This window comes from Orbicella franksi, chromosome 6 (genome assembly GCF_964199315.1).
Source record: "Orbicella franksi chromosome 6, jaOrbFran1.1, whole genome shotgun sequence".
NCBI lineage: Eukaryota > Metazoa > Cnidaria > Anthozoa > Scleractinia > Merulinidae > Orbicella > Orbicella franksi.
This window is the reverse complement of record NC_138150.1, coordinates 4,081,969-4,095,936: the sequence shown is the minus strand read 5'-3', so window position 1 is coordinate 4,095,936 and position 13,968 is coordinate 4,081,969.

Genomic DNA, 13,968 nt, shown 5'->3' with positions numbered 1-13,968 from the left:
GCCAAATGCCACACGCTCAGGGCGAGCCATAACTAGGAGATCCGAAATTGACTTCTCTTTCTTTTGATTTGTTTTTTAAACAACAGCTCTCTGTAGTATAGGGATTCTAATTTTGTCTTCATAGTGAGCACAATAACTTGAAGTAGGGGGATAATAGAGAAATATTAAAAAAGTTGAAATCTAAATATTGTTTGTTCAATTTTTTTTTTTGGGGGGGGGTCATCCCAAAAAATTACCGCTATAAGGGGGGGCCATATGAAAAAATTGGTAAGCTGAGGGGGGGTCATGCGGTTTTTAAATGGTGCTTCCCAAATCCCACCAGCCCCCCCTCCCTCATAAAAAATGAACGGTCCCTAAAAAAGCACGAACTCATATTACATTTGGAACGCTGATGATAAAATTACGCTCAAGCATGCAAGATTGAGAAGACGACACTTTAAGGCAGAACTAGTGATAAAACATGGCAGAAAGCAAGATTCAATAAAACTAACTAAATATTATTATGTAAGATCTCAGCACGCTAAGTGCCATTCACGTTACAACGCACGTGAAATTTGACATACAGTATCAAGTTTACTTTTAAAAAGAGTGCGAGTAGAAGACTGGGAATAGTTCAATGTCAGTTTCTAGTTTCTGTCAACTCCGGAAAGGAGGAAAGTAAAATGAAATTCAGAAAGGCGCGCATGTCACTTGCGCATCGTCTTCATCATCATCATCATCATTATCGTCGTCGTCGTCGTTATCATTATCACCACCATCGTCATCAAGCAGTTATAAGCCTGTCAGTATGTCACTAAAGTTACAATGGAACAACCTCCGAGGAGGGAAGTTCCAGTTATATGCATACCAGCAAACCAGGGTAGGTTATCCTATTAAAAACACTCGTTGATAAATGTTGCGAAGCGTGCCTTGAAGAAAAGAGCCAACTCCTAAGGAAAAACCGTCGTAAACCGACCTTTACATGAGGAAGATATACACTGTCACTCGTGGTCGCGATTTCACTATGATTTTCTCTTTTATTCTTTGGTGAATAAAGGCTTGCGAGGAGATGTTTGCTTATCCCGAGCGAATGCTTTGTAAATGTGAAGAGTACGTCGTTTCAGCACATATACTCGTTTTTTGTTCTTTTCTGCTGCGTATTTGTTATGAGAAAATCGAAAGTAAATCTTTTTCATCAGGTGACAAAACTTGTTCTACAGAAGATCAGTAGCTAAAATCAACCAATCAGATTGCTCGATTACCGGTAGAGTATTGGAACGAGAACGAGTTTCATTAAGGGCCGTGTACCAGACAGACCACGTGATATTCTCTAGAGAATTGTTCTTTTATCCATCTAAAAATTATTCATTCATATACACGCGACGTTTTGAAAATTTGAGAGGGAGAATTCATCATCACATGGTCGGAAAAGGGGCGATAAACCGCCCAAGCTAAAGAGGTCTTTAATATAAGTCACTGCTAGTCAGTACTGAAGATGATTAAACAAGGATATTGTAGACTGGCGATGAATATATAAAATAAAATGAATATACAAAAATAAAATCTTAATTCTTTGTTTCTGGATTAACTACATAGCGGTTAAAACATTACTCACACGAGATCAGCAGTCGGCCAAAATACGTCTGAGTAGCAGTCTGAATGTGACTCTCACTGTTCGAGTGTTATAATAAACGGTATAAAATGATGGGATGTTCTAGAACGTGTATCTACGTATATGAAAATAATTAAGTTTTAGGTTTTAATTCAATGCGTCAGTATAGGTGATCACTCTAATTATAAACAGAGGAAGGAAAATTAACTCTCATGACGAAGGTGTACACGAAGGTGTAATATATTCTCAAAAATGGAATGAATGCGTATTGCGTTTTGTTGACCAAAACGATACGGAACATATTTTTTTATTCTCTTGTTGGATAGAATCACCATTGTACATGATATAAATGAATCCAGTAACACTAGTTTGTTAAAAATAGTAACAGGAAGCTATGGATATTTGTTTTCAAAAATAGTAACAGGAACTTATAAATATTCGATTCTTTAGTTGTTTTTAATGCATATCTGGTTTATTAATTAGTATCAGATTTTACAGCTTTCTTTTAAGTCGTACGAAACTTTTTTGTCCTGCCATATTTTTGTGATGTTTTCCACGTTACATCCTAGATCTGCGCTAACGAATGCGAATTTCGTCAGGAGCTTTGCATTATTGGACTTCGTACTACCACGCGCAAAAACTTCAAAACACGTACAATGACTGTTCTTTTTTGTTGAATGTTAATTTAATTTTGACACAAGACGTCAGATAAACTCGTTGAATGCGCCTACTATTGCAATTTTTTAAAACGTTTGCGTGTAAAAATGCGTTATATTTTTATGGGATTTTTTTGTGTCTTGAGTGTGTGGTTTTGAATAAATGAAAGAGAACTTGCCCAAAAATGAACAGAAATGTAAACAAAGATAAGTACTTTTTGTTGAAAACCTTCTATTTTTAGGAATTTGGACAAAAAATTAAGGTCAATAACTACAAAATATCAGTTTATAGTGCACCAAGAGCTGTGTGCTATTTATATATGCTAAAGAAGTGATATTAATTACTGTAGACTTGCCGAATTATCTATCACCGGTTGAACGATAAACACACAAAAAAGTAGAACTCTGATAAAGAAATTTCAACTTCCTTGCAATTGCGAAGTGAGACAAGTTGAACGCAGAAAGGTATTCTTGATTCATTTTAAGTAAATGTAAAAGACGAGTTAGCATAAATGCAAACGTAAGCGCCAATAAATCGGTTAATAACTACAGAGAATTACCAATGAATTTCGTTTAATATTTTGTTACATTTCCGTATCGTTCCTCGATAAACTTTTCATATATATTTGCATACACGAAAGCTTCAGTAATGCTTCTTAAACCAACTAAAACATACGACTTCAAACAATGTTCTCTCGTTTATTTATTTTTCACACCGACATTGTTTGGTGTTTCGTTAAGTACACGACTTCATATAAAATTGACAATTCAGACATCCATATATCGTGTTCGGCACCCTTTAAGCTAGTTAGCGGCAAGCTCTTGACATCAATATCATTCGTCATTGTTCGCTTGATATGAGTTCTCTCAGCTACCAATTGCCCACCTCAGCGATTTAATTGCATTCTATTTTAAGTTTCAAAGTTCCGCCGACTCTGCTCCGGTCATAATATTTTCAGGCTCTTAAAACCTTCACTCACGTTTCAAACTTACATTCGCACGTTTCTAAAACTGCTTAGTTTGTATTTTGTCGAAGGCCTGTAACAATGTCGTTTGTCATTATCCTCGATCTTCGATATTGAACGTTTGCACACATTATTTCTAAGGATTTTCTTTACAATGCGTTTGTTTTAGTTCTTCTTTTCCCGCTATTCTTACGGCTTGTCGTTGTTATTCGTGAGTTCGGTGGAGCAGCGTACCATCATGTTCAAACGAAGCAATTAGCATTGTTCAGTAATTCTCACCTAGGGATCTTGGCCCATCCAACAACACAATTTCTAACATTGGCTGCAGCATGAGTTGTCAGTTAACCTTATGAGATTGTGCACCTCTTTAAAACGTTCAAAGTAGCCTTGTCTTCGGTTGTAGACTTCCTCTAGTTATTCTGCATAACACGTTCCTTGTAAAGCTCAAAAAGTTCATCCCATTGGCGATTTAAGTCAATTTCGCTGTCCGCCGTGTATCCTCTTCTTAAAATTGATTCAAGCCGAGAGCTGCACCTGTAATGTCCATTCTGTCGAAATGTCCTGTCAGCGAAATCGTTCGCTTTATCCTTAAACTCGCGTAATCTTTCTGTGATGCTTTTTCGCCGAGGCTTAGGTGGCGTGAAGTAACGAATTTCCTCTAAATCCATCGACCAACGTACTTTCCTCACAGAATTCTCAGCAAATGATGAGACGTGATCACAACTCACGGATTTTGTAAGCGTTCTTAGTTGTGCCATTTTTCAGTCTTAAAAGTTGCACAGATAGTAAATAAGGTACAAGTTATGTCGAGCGGGTTCTGCGAGTTCTGAACCCAGTCGATACGTTCGTCAGATTGATATACTTCAATTGCGTTTAACCGGTATTTTAGTGTGGTGAGCCGCAGGGATTTTGCGGCTTATTATGTAACAAGCCCCAATTTATTTGCATTTTTTACTTCCGAGTGCTTTTTGTCACGCGCCAACACGTAGCAAGCATCGGGAACGTTCCAGTCCATTCTGTCGCACTAAAACCGCACAGTGAGGCAATCAAGACTGTGTTTTTCACAACCCTGTTCAAACTGACAAATAAATCAAACCCACGGCAATGAAATTTTCTTAGCATCGTTAGTAGCAAACTAGGGCTAAATAACATTTATCCAGAGTGTGCCTTTTTGCCCGCTTTCGTAATTAGTTACCAAAATAAACACGACAACCGATTTCACGACCGTTCGTGATTTTACCGCAGGGAGGGTTTTCGCTTAAGTTTACAATTAATGAAACTAATACGTTTTAATATTTCGTCTGCTGACTGCAGTTGTCATTGTCATTCGTCTTTCGTGTTTACATCGTCTTTAAAATTGCTTCCATCGTATTTTTTCCCACGGTCGACTTATATTGAGCTGTTCGCGCAAAACATCTGAGGTTAAAAGTTCGGAAGCTGGTCTGGGCGCTGTTTTGAATTTCAATAACCTAGCAAAATCTTAATCCATTTCTTATGAGTGAGCAGGTGTTCCAAAACAACGCCAATTCCTATTGGTTAATATGTGTCATCTGCTATTAACCGCAATTCAATCTGAAAGCATGAGTTATTGTGCAGCCTTATGAAATTTTGCATACTTGTGCTGTTGCCGGGTATTCTTGGCTTCTCTTTTTCTTCCCTTAACAAAGAAAGAACACAAACTGTCTAATTTGAGTCGAAATAAAAACTTAACTATGCAGAGAAGCGATCGCATGCAGAGACACTTGGACAATTCGACAAATAATTTCGAGATTTTTGTACATATATATTAATTTAACCACCTGACCAAATGAAACAGCTCTGAAAAAAAAAATTGCGAAATCACAGAGCCTGACAGTAGTATTACATAAGGAAAAACGAGGGGAAATTTAATGTAAGCGCTTTTGTGAAAGAAATTAACTAAGCAACGCGGTGAGCTGGCAACACACGCTTTTGCGAAATTTGAAAAAAATTACAAAAACGTGAGTTACACGGATGTGGTTACATAACTATCAAAATATACGAGGAAGCTGAAAAAGACACCTTCAAATAAATTAAAGTTAATGTTGTGAGGAAGCAGCCTGTACAAAGATCGAGTTTTTTTCCTTCTTTTTCCTTGGGTATATTCTCGCGCCCTTGACAGTGGAAAGCACATGTCTAGGCACGAGGAAAACGTGATTTGAAAAGAATTGATAAAAGGTTAAAAAAGGTTTTTTTTTTTAGAAAAGCACCGGCTATTATAAAACAGGGTGTTTCATCTGCTGATCAATAAATGACAAGCACGTGAAAGTGATTAAAGTACATGTGACTCGTGTAGGAACATCATACGAACACACACACGGACGGATCACACTGATCGTAGTCTCAATCCGCCCACGCTCAGTTTGGAGAACAAATTCAAAATACATGATTTTCTGCTTTACCTCGAAACCTCGTATATCCTTGTATATCACAAAGTTTGGTCTGTACAAAATGTCCTGACGCGCCCAGGACAAATAAAACAACATTGCATTGCACTTTCTGGGCGAACCATTTATTCAATTACAAGTGCGCCACTGAACCACAGAATTATCATAGCAGGTGAGGATTCATTTGGTGTTCTGTTCTTAAAATTCCGAAAATTTTGAACACCAAAAAGTAAGAAAATGGATCAAAAAAAAACTCCTGCTTCGTGATATCGCAACAAACTTTGCAATGTCAGCTGCTAATTCTTTCAGTTTCGACGTCGCCATCGAAAGCGTTGTTAAAAACTCAGCCGGAATCTTGACACTACAATATAAGCTGTGAGGTGATGTGCCTCCCAAAAAGCATATGGTTTTACACTGTATTAGTCTTAATCGGAAATACTAAAATTGTAGAATTGTCTTTGTGATCTCAGAAAGGTATGCTTTTTGGAAATATAAAAGAACTGATATAAAGGATGTTCATCTCTGCAAACTTACCAGAGGTACAGAAAAGTACCAAACTGCCTTTATTGAAGGTAAATCTTTTCTCTTTTTTTGCCATCGTATGCCGCGCTGTTCCAAAAACGTACCGTTGAATATTTTTTTAAAAAAACTTTACGTTATGTTATTGTTTCATTTTCGTAAATATTGGCTCTCAATTCGCATTTCAAACTGGATTTTCTTAACTCCAAAACAAGTTCCTTTTGCCTGATCTACTTCCCTCGAATAACGACAATTGACAGGTGGAATGTGAATGTGGCAGTTTGGTGATTTTTTTGGAAACTCGCCGCATCAAGTGATTGTATTCATTTCGAACCTCTTTCTGCTCTGCTTTGACTGTAAAATTATTTTCGCCGAATCTCGAATGAAAACACTGCAACTTTATTGAAGATAAAACTTATGTAACACATGCATAGAGTCTGGGAACAGTTGGCGCGCTAAAACAAAAATACAATCCAAATACCAGACAGTGAACTATTTTGTGAAAAACGCGGAAAATTAAAGAACAAACTTAATGCAACTGGTGTGAAAAACTGCTAAAACGAGAGTTACAGAAATGCTTACATAAATATCAAAATATAGTAAATAATAATTTAGATATAAATATACTATTGGAAAACATGTTGTAAATTAATGCAAATGTTGTTATTTATAGAATAACTACTTATATAGAATTACTTAACTTTATATGGAAGGAATATTTCTGAGAACTGGCAGAGAAAGCGTGACTTTAAAATTGCTGATACTAGGGAAAAGGCCTGAATCTTCAGGTTAAGTTTAGTTTACGCTTAACATTTAAGAGCTTCACTAGACCTAAGCTTACTGGGTTGATTATTTTGAACAATTGTTTAAATCGCACCGCGTTAAATGACAAACATGTGAATGTGATTCTTGCACGATTCCTGCATGAAGAACACGTATTTTTAGGAAATCTTATTCTGAATATGCCACGACTGCTTTAAGGTCTTTTCTCCATATTTCAATAGTTATTAATCTAACGTAAAATGAAAACTGATTTAAAGTTCGCTACCTTACAAATAATCTGTCAAATCTCAATTTAAAAAAAAAAAAAACGAACTTTTTAAGTAAACAAATTAATTGCTCTGTTTTTAGATTGCAAACTCATTTGCTATATTCATTGGCCACCAAACGCCCTCAAACCTGAGGTCATTTATTTTGTTTTTCTCACACCGAGGTGTTCAAAAACTGCTTATAAGCTATTTATATGAAGAGAAGTTATTGAAACGCCATTAAATCTGGCCTTGACCTTGAACTGTTTTATTTTAGTATATCGACATTTCATTCCATACCTACATTTCATAAAAAGGATTTCAAATGAAACGAATTCCTATTGGCTCATTCCACCCCAGCGAATAGCCTAGTCTCTAATGGCCGATAATTTAGCCGCAATGTTAAAATTTTTTATCGGTTCTCGAATCAAGTCGAAAATGTGTCTGTTCGAATCACATATGTCCACCATCTTGATTTCATTGAGCCTTAACGTACTTTCAAGCTACGGTCAAACGATCGTAACACTTCAACGCCACATATCGCAAAATTACTGGTCCAGCATTTCCAAGCCTCGGGCAAACGATCACAACATTTCGACGCAACATATGGCAACATTGTTGGACTCAACATGTTGCGCGCGTTTTGCCATCCTGTTGCGACGTGTTGCGTCATGTTTGATGTTCCAAATCGAGCTGGTGCGCATGCCCTGGTGCAACAATGGGACACGAACCTGGCCAATTAGTGCAACAACATCCACAAATGTTGCATGAAAAATTTGATCATTTTCAAACTTGAGCCAACAGCACCCAACATGTCGCTACAGGTCGCAACAGGGTTGCCAAACGCGCGCAACATCCTGTGCCCAACAATGCCGCGATATGTTGTGTTGAAATGTTGCGATCGTTTGGCCGAGAACATCAGAACACAACAAAGCACATATTAAGCACAACTAAGCACAACTAAGCACATGCAAAACACAACTAAGCAAAACAAATAAATTAACGGGGTTTATCCTCTATGAATATAAATATAAATATTATTATTATCATCATCATTATTATTTGAACTGTATGCGTGATAGAACCCCTGGGAGAATACTCCCAGAAAAATTCGGTGGGGGTGTGTGGCCGCCCTTATCCTATTTATGACCAAAATCTGCGATTTTCCCTACCCTATTTTTGACCACACCAAAACTTCGATACCCTATATATGATCGTTGCGGCTGACACAGTTGCCCTAAGCATAATTTTTGAAGGGCTTTTGTTTATAAACAATAGACCGCAAGGCTGATACTACGTGAAAAACGTTTCGAGACACCAAAGCAACATGACAAGAACCGATAAAGTAGGATCGCAACAGTGGACAGCTGTTTCGCCCTTCTTGGGGCTCGTCAGCACTGTGTAGCGAAGATATGTAACGCCAGCCCAACAGCCAACGCACATAAATTGTAAAATGACCCGTTCACTATATCAAGTTCCGTACTTTGAATTCACTTGCGCCCCGAAAAACGCGTTGCCACATCACGTGTTTCGGGGCGCGAGGAGACAAAGTGTCAAGATTGGTGTCTCGAAAAGCAAGAGAATAAATGTGGCTGGACAAGGCTAGCCTAAACATTTAAACATTCAACCGCATGGCCAGTACCATGCTTTAAAAACGCAGCGTATCGGATCTGAAAAGACCTACGGTCCGAAAATACATAAATGAGAAACCAGAAACTGCAAGGGACCGCGTACGATAAACGCTGCCAACGTAGGATTTACATGAGATCTCATGTAGATCCTACGTTGGCAGCGTTTATCGTATGCGGTCCCCTGCAGTTTCTGGTTTCCTACTTTTGTTTATGCCGGGAAATCAAGATATCTGTCCGTGTGCGTGGGCTTCCGATAGACATCAATGTTGAGCCTCTCATTATCGCGAGAAATAAGGGTGTCGAGGAATGGCAGCTGGCCATTAGATTCGTGCTCGATGGTGAAGGAAATATGTGGGTCGATAGAGTTCAGTGAGTCATGAAAAGAAGTAACTGCATTCTTTTTGATGACACAAAAACTGTCGTCTACCTAACGTTTCCAGATTTTGGGTGGAACCGGGGTTGAATCGATTGCTGTTTCTTCAATTTCCTCCACACAAAAGTTGGCTACTACGGGGCTGACAGGGCTACCAATGGCACAGCCGTGGATTTGTTTGTAGATGTCGTCATTGTAAATGAAATAATTGTCGGACAGCACAAAGTTTAGTAAACAAATTATGTCATCAATGTCTTGATTGCTTCTGGAATGGAGAGAATAATCATCTTCTAATTTCTTCCTGATGTAGTTACAGGCTTTTTCTACAGGAATAGCGGTGAATAAGGAAACCACATCGAAGGAGACCATAGTTTCTCACATGCACTATCTATCCATTCTTTCACACGTAGACTATCTAATATATGCCATTCGCTTGTTATATTCAAAAGAAATTTTTAGGTCTATTTTATCATTTCATTTTTGTCCGTCGAAGACAGCAGACTGGCTGTTGAAAGCTCACAACGTTAAACAATTTTACCAGAGAACGCTTTTTACCTCTTTTACAGAAATTATTATTTCGTATAGTGTCATCGTCCGGGTGAGGGTAGTTCTGAAAACAACTGTTGAGGTGACTGATGTTTCGACAACCTGAGCGGAAGTCATCTTCAGAGTCAAGTGAATAGTGTTTGTTAGTCACTGGTGGGTTTCGATCCGTCTATTGTTAGTCGAATTGGTCGGTTTTTGGTCCATGTATTGTTAAGTCGGTCTGTTAGAAAGTCCGTTTGTCGGTTTCGTTTCCGTCGTGGATAAGTCGTTTGTTGGGCGCCGGTAGTTGTTGACATCTGTTAAGAAGCGTTTGTTCTAGGTTGGTGTACCAGCTTTCCAGAGTCAATCGTTAAAAATAGTTTGTACTGTAGGTTAAGCACTGAGCAGAGTCCCAGTCAATGTTGTGGTTTGTCAGTTGATGATGTACAGCAATGTGATTGTTGGCATCACCATTAATTTCTCGTGGCTCGTTTGTGTTCAGTCAGTCTCGTGTTAAGGTTTCTGCCAGTCTCACCAATGTAGGAAGCCTGGCAGTCGGAGCATTACATTGGTGAGACTGGCAGAAACCTAACACGAGACTGACTGAACACAAACGAGCCGCGAGAAATGGTGATGCCAACAATCACATTGCTGTACATCATCAACTGACAAACCACAACATTGACTGGGACTCTGCTCAGTGCCTAACCTACACTACAAACTATTTTCAACGATTGACTCTGGAAAGCTGGTACACCAACCTACAACAAACGCCTCTTAACAGATGTCGACAACTACCGGCGCCTTACAAACGACTTATCCACGACGGAAACGAAACCGACAAACGGACTTCTAACAGACCGACTTAACAATACATGGACCAAAAACCGATCAACTAACAATAAACGGATCGAAACCCACCAATGACTGATGACCAACTTTACACGAGTCTTTCAGCCAATACCATCATGGTTAAACTGAGCAATAACGTTCAACGGACCAGACTTATGACATCATCGACTGACAGACACTATTCACTTGACTCTGAAGATGACTTCCGCTCAGGTTGTCGAAACATCAGTTCTTTTCAGAACTACCCTCACCCGGACGATCACACTATACGAACTACTGATACTCCTGGGTTCAAACCATTTACGATGTTACAGAAATTATTACAGAAGGCTTCTTTTTCTTACTACACAAAATGGCTCTAAACTGAAATCTAGAAAGTGTGATATTGAACTCTCAACTTTCCTTTCCCTCCGTACCTCCCACATAAAACGCTGGCGGTCATATGACATTCCTTGATCCCTGCTTCTTAGGAATATTCACTGTGTCATGCTATAAACGTTTAATAGCGTTGGCGATCTTGTTGAGCCGCAGGGTGAAGGTCAATTATAGCGTGATGATTCAAAATGCAACTTCTAATTCAAGCACTTACCAGCTTCAGGGCGCATATTCAGACATGCATAGCCTCACAACTCAGCTTTTTTTAGCTTTTTTTTTTTCTTTTTTCAAGACATAGTGTCTACCTGCGCACGCGCAATAGACGCGAATCAGTGGGAAATTTACTGATGGTGCTTTTAAGGCAGCGTCTTCACTACGCCGGAGCAAATTGAAAACGCAGCTTACTTTCTACGGTTAGGCATACCATCAACATTAATCCCTCACGAAAACGAAGCTTTTCAAAAACGCACTTCAAACCGGACCAATTTGAACTGACGCCGGCTTTTCGTTCTTGTGTCGACAGGAAACATTTGAAAACGGAGCTTTTCGAAAACGATGACGTCACGATAATCACGTGATTTCCCTGACTGAGTTTTCCTCAAACACAAATCCAAAATGACCGGCGATTGTTGCGTCTTCATATTTCTCCGGCGTAGTGTAAACGGAAAACATTTGACGCGTTTTCAGAGCGAAACCTTCGTTCTCAAATATCCCCGGGCCTGAGCTTCAGTGAAAGAAATTAAACGAAAGCTGCTTGGCAGGTTGAGACGTGGAAAAACACACGAAAATTCGAGAACGTGACATTGTAAATTGTTTACACAAGAAGTATCAAAATATTATTGCAAACTTTCATTTTACAGGAAATTAGCTCTAAATGCTAATTTCCTCGGTGAAATTTACTGAAATGTGACAAGAAGATTTCAGTGAATTGGCAACAGATATGTGACTAACAAGGTGACATCACGCTGAAAAAAATTTCAATTTCCATGTTAAAAGCGCGAATTAGTTTTACAATAATCCATGTTTAAATCATTAATACGTCTAGGTGACAAAAGTTCTAACGGTATAAAAGCGGCCGGGGGCTTTTCATCTTCAATTTAAATTTTGTGTTTGTAATGATCAGGACAGAAGGCTGGCGGCCACTGGTACGTGCGGAGATTCTCAATGACCTCAATATAGAAGAATATTATAACGAGTCACTTTTTTATGAATTTAGGGAGGGATATCCAATATCACGTAGGAAATAAGTTTTTATATTCACAGCCTTGGAGCAGTGACAAAGGCCTTGTCATGAAATATAGTTTCAACGCAATCATTTGAATATTGTTACCAATATTTTGTTTATAGTTTATGCACTTGTATCGCTGATATTGCCCGGTGAATCATTCAGTAAGTGATATATACCTCTCATGCGATAAGAGTTTGACACAAACTATACTCTTATAATTTCAGTTTCGCAGCAAGGGCATGGCTACAAAATTGCCGACTCCAGCAATATCCGGTCCAAATATAGACCTGAAATACTAATTATTAAAGCCGCGGATAGATTCGGTTAATATCGGTTGGAAGTTTGGCACAAACTATACTCTTATCATTTCAGTTTCGCTGCAAGGGCATGGCTAGAAAATTGACGACTCCAGCAACATCCGGTTCAAATATGGAGCAAAAATATCAATAATTAAAGCTGCAGATAAAATCGGTTAATATCGTTCATGTTGGACGTGACAGTGAATGTTGAATGGAACAGAAGTGTTACTGAGCAAAGCAACCGCAGTGAATTGTGAAATACTCGCAAATAACCGATAACGACAGATTGGCTTTACTTGATTTTGTGGCATAGTAAAACAAATTGAAAAGTTTCGGTCGCTCGTAATTTACAGTCCCCTGCCGGCAAGACAGTGGTCAGTTGATCCAGTATTTATACGAGAACTAAAGATAATGCGTGAAGCATGGACAATAAATAACATCAGAAAAATATTGGAATAAGTATCAAGCAGCAAATAATCTGAGTACTAAGGCACTTGCAATGCCGATACGTTGTATTTACGCTAGATGATATAGGTGAAAAACCAATGCAAAATCCTTAAAAAATTAACCTGCTAAAAAACCAGGTAGAAAACTGAACGCAGGCAAGATTCTTAGAAATAGGTCCGCTATTCGTACATGTGCACTGCCGTTGAGCAACCCGATTGAAGGTGTTGTTTTCTAACATTATCAAAATTGTAAAATCTTAGTTATTAGCTTGATCAAGAAAGCTGACAATTTAACTGACATGTTTTTCGTACCAGCAATGATAACGTTTATGCAAATTCTTATGACTCTACACTACTTCCTCATAGATGTGGCTTTTAGTCAGGTGTTCGCTACCAATGCAAACGAATCATTTTTTTTTATCTTATCAATGTTTTATGTACAGCCGGAAACCTTTTTGCGAAAAGTGGCTATTTCGAAGTCAGTTTGAGCGCAGATGGCCAACGGGATGTGCTCACTAAGTTATCTTGTTCACCAAATAGTCTGTGTTTGTCACAAACGTTTCATAAGCTAACAGCTATCTGCTAAGATAGGGTAAACTGCATTGCTGTAAATACTTGGCAAGAAATTAAACAACGAACACGATGTGGTCAATTTGGCTGTAATTAAGCTTGATTACAAAGAGTTATAAAAAATTGCAAATGTCAGTTGGTCTTTTGTACCGTGCCCATTCTACATTCTAGTTTAACTCAGTTGTAATGAACGCAGAAAATACTTTGTAGTGCTGCAAACCACACATTTATAGCTTGTTACAGACTTACAGATTATTGGAGAGAGCGCGAAATATACACGCGCGATCTAAAGCCAAACGAGAAGGGGAACTGCTGGCGGGGAATTTTTCCACCTTACACACAATCAATTCGATTACGGGATTAAAAATGAAAAACCATTTTAAAAGATAAAATTGTAAACAACAATGCCAAATTTAGATTCCTTATTCATACGTTAACGGGAGAAAAAAGCTTGCAAAACGTGTGCTACTTATAAACATATACGTTCAAATTGAATTATTAACGC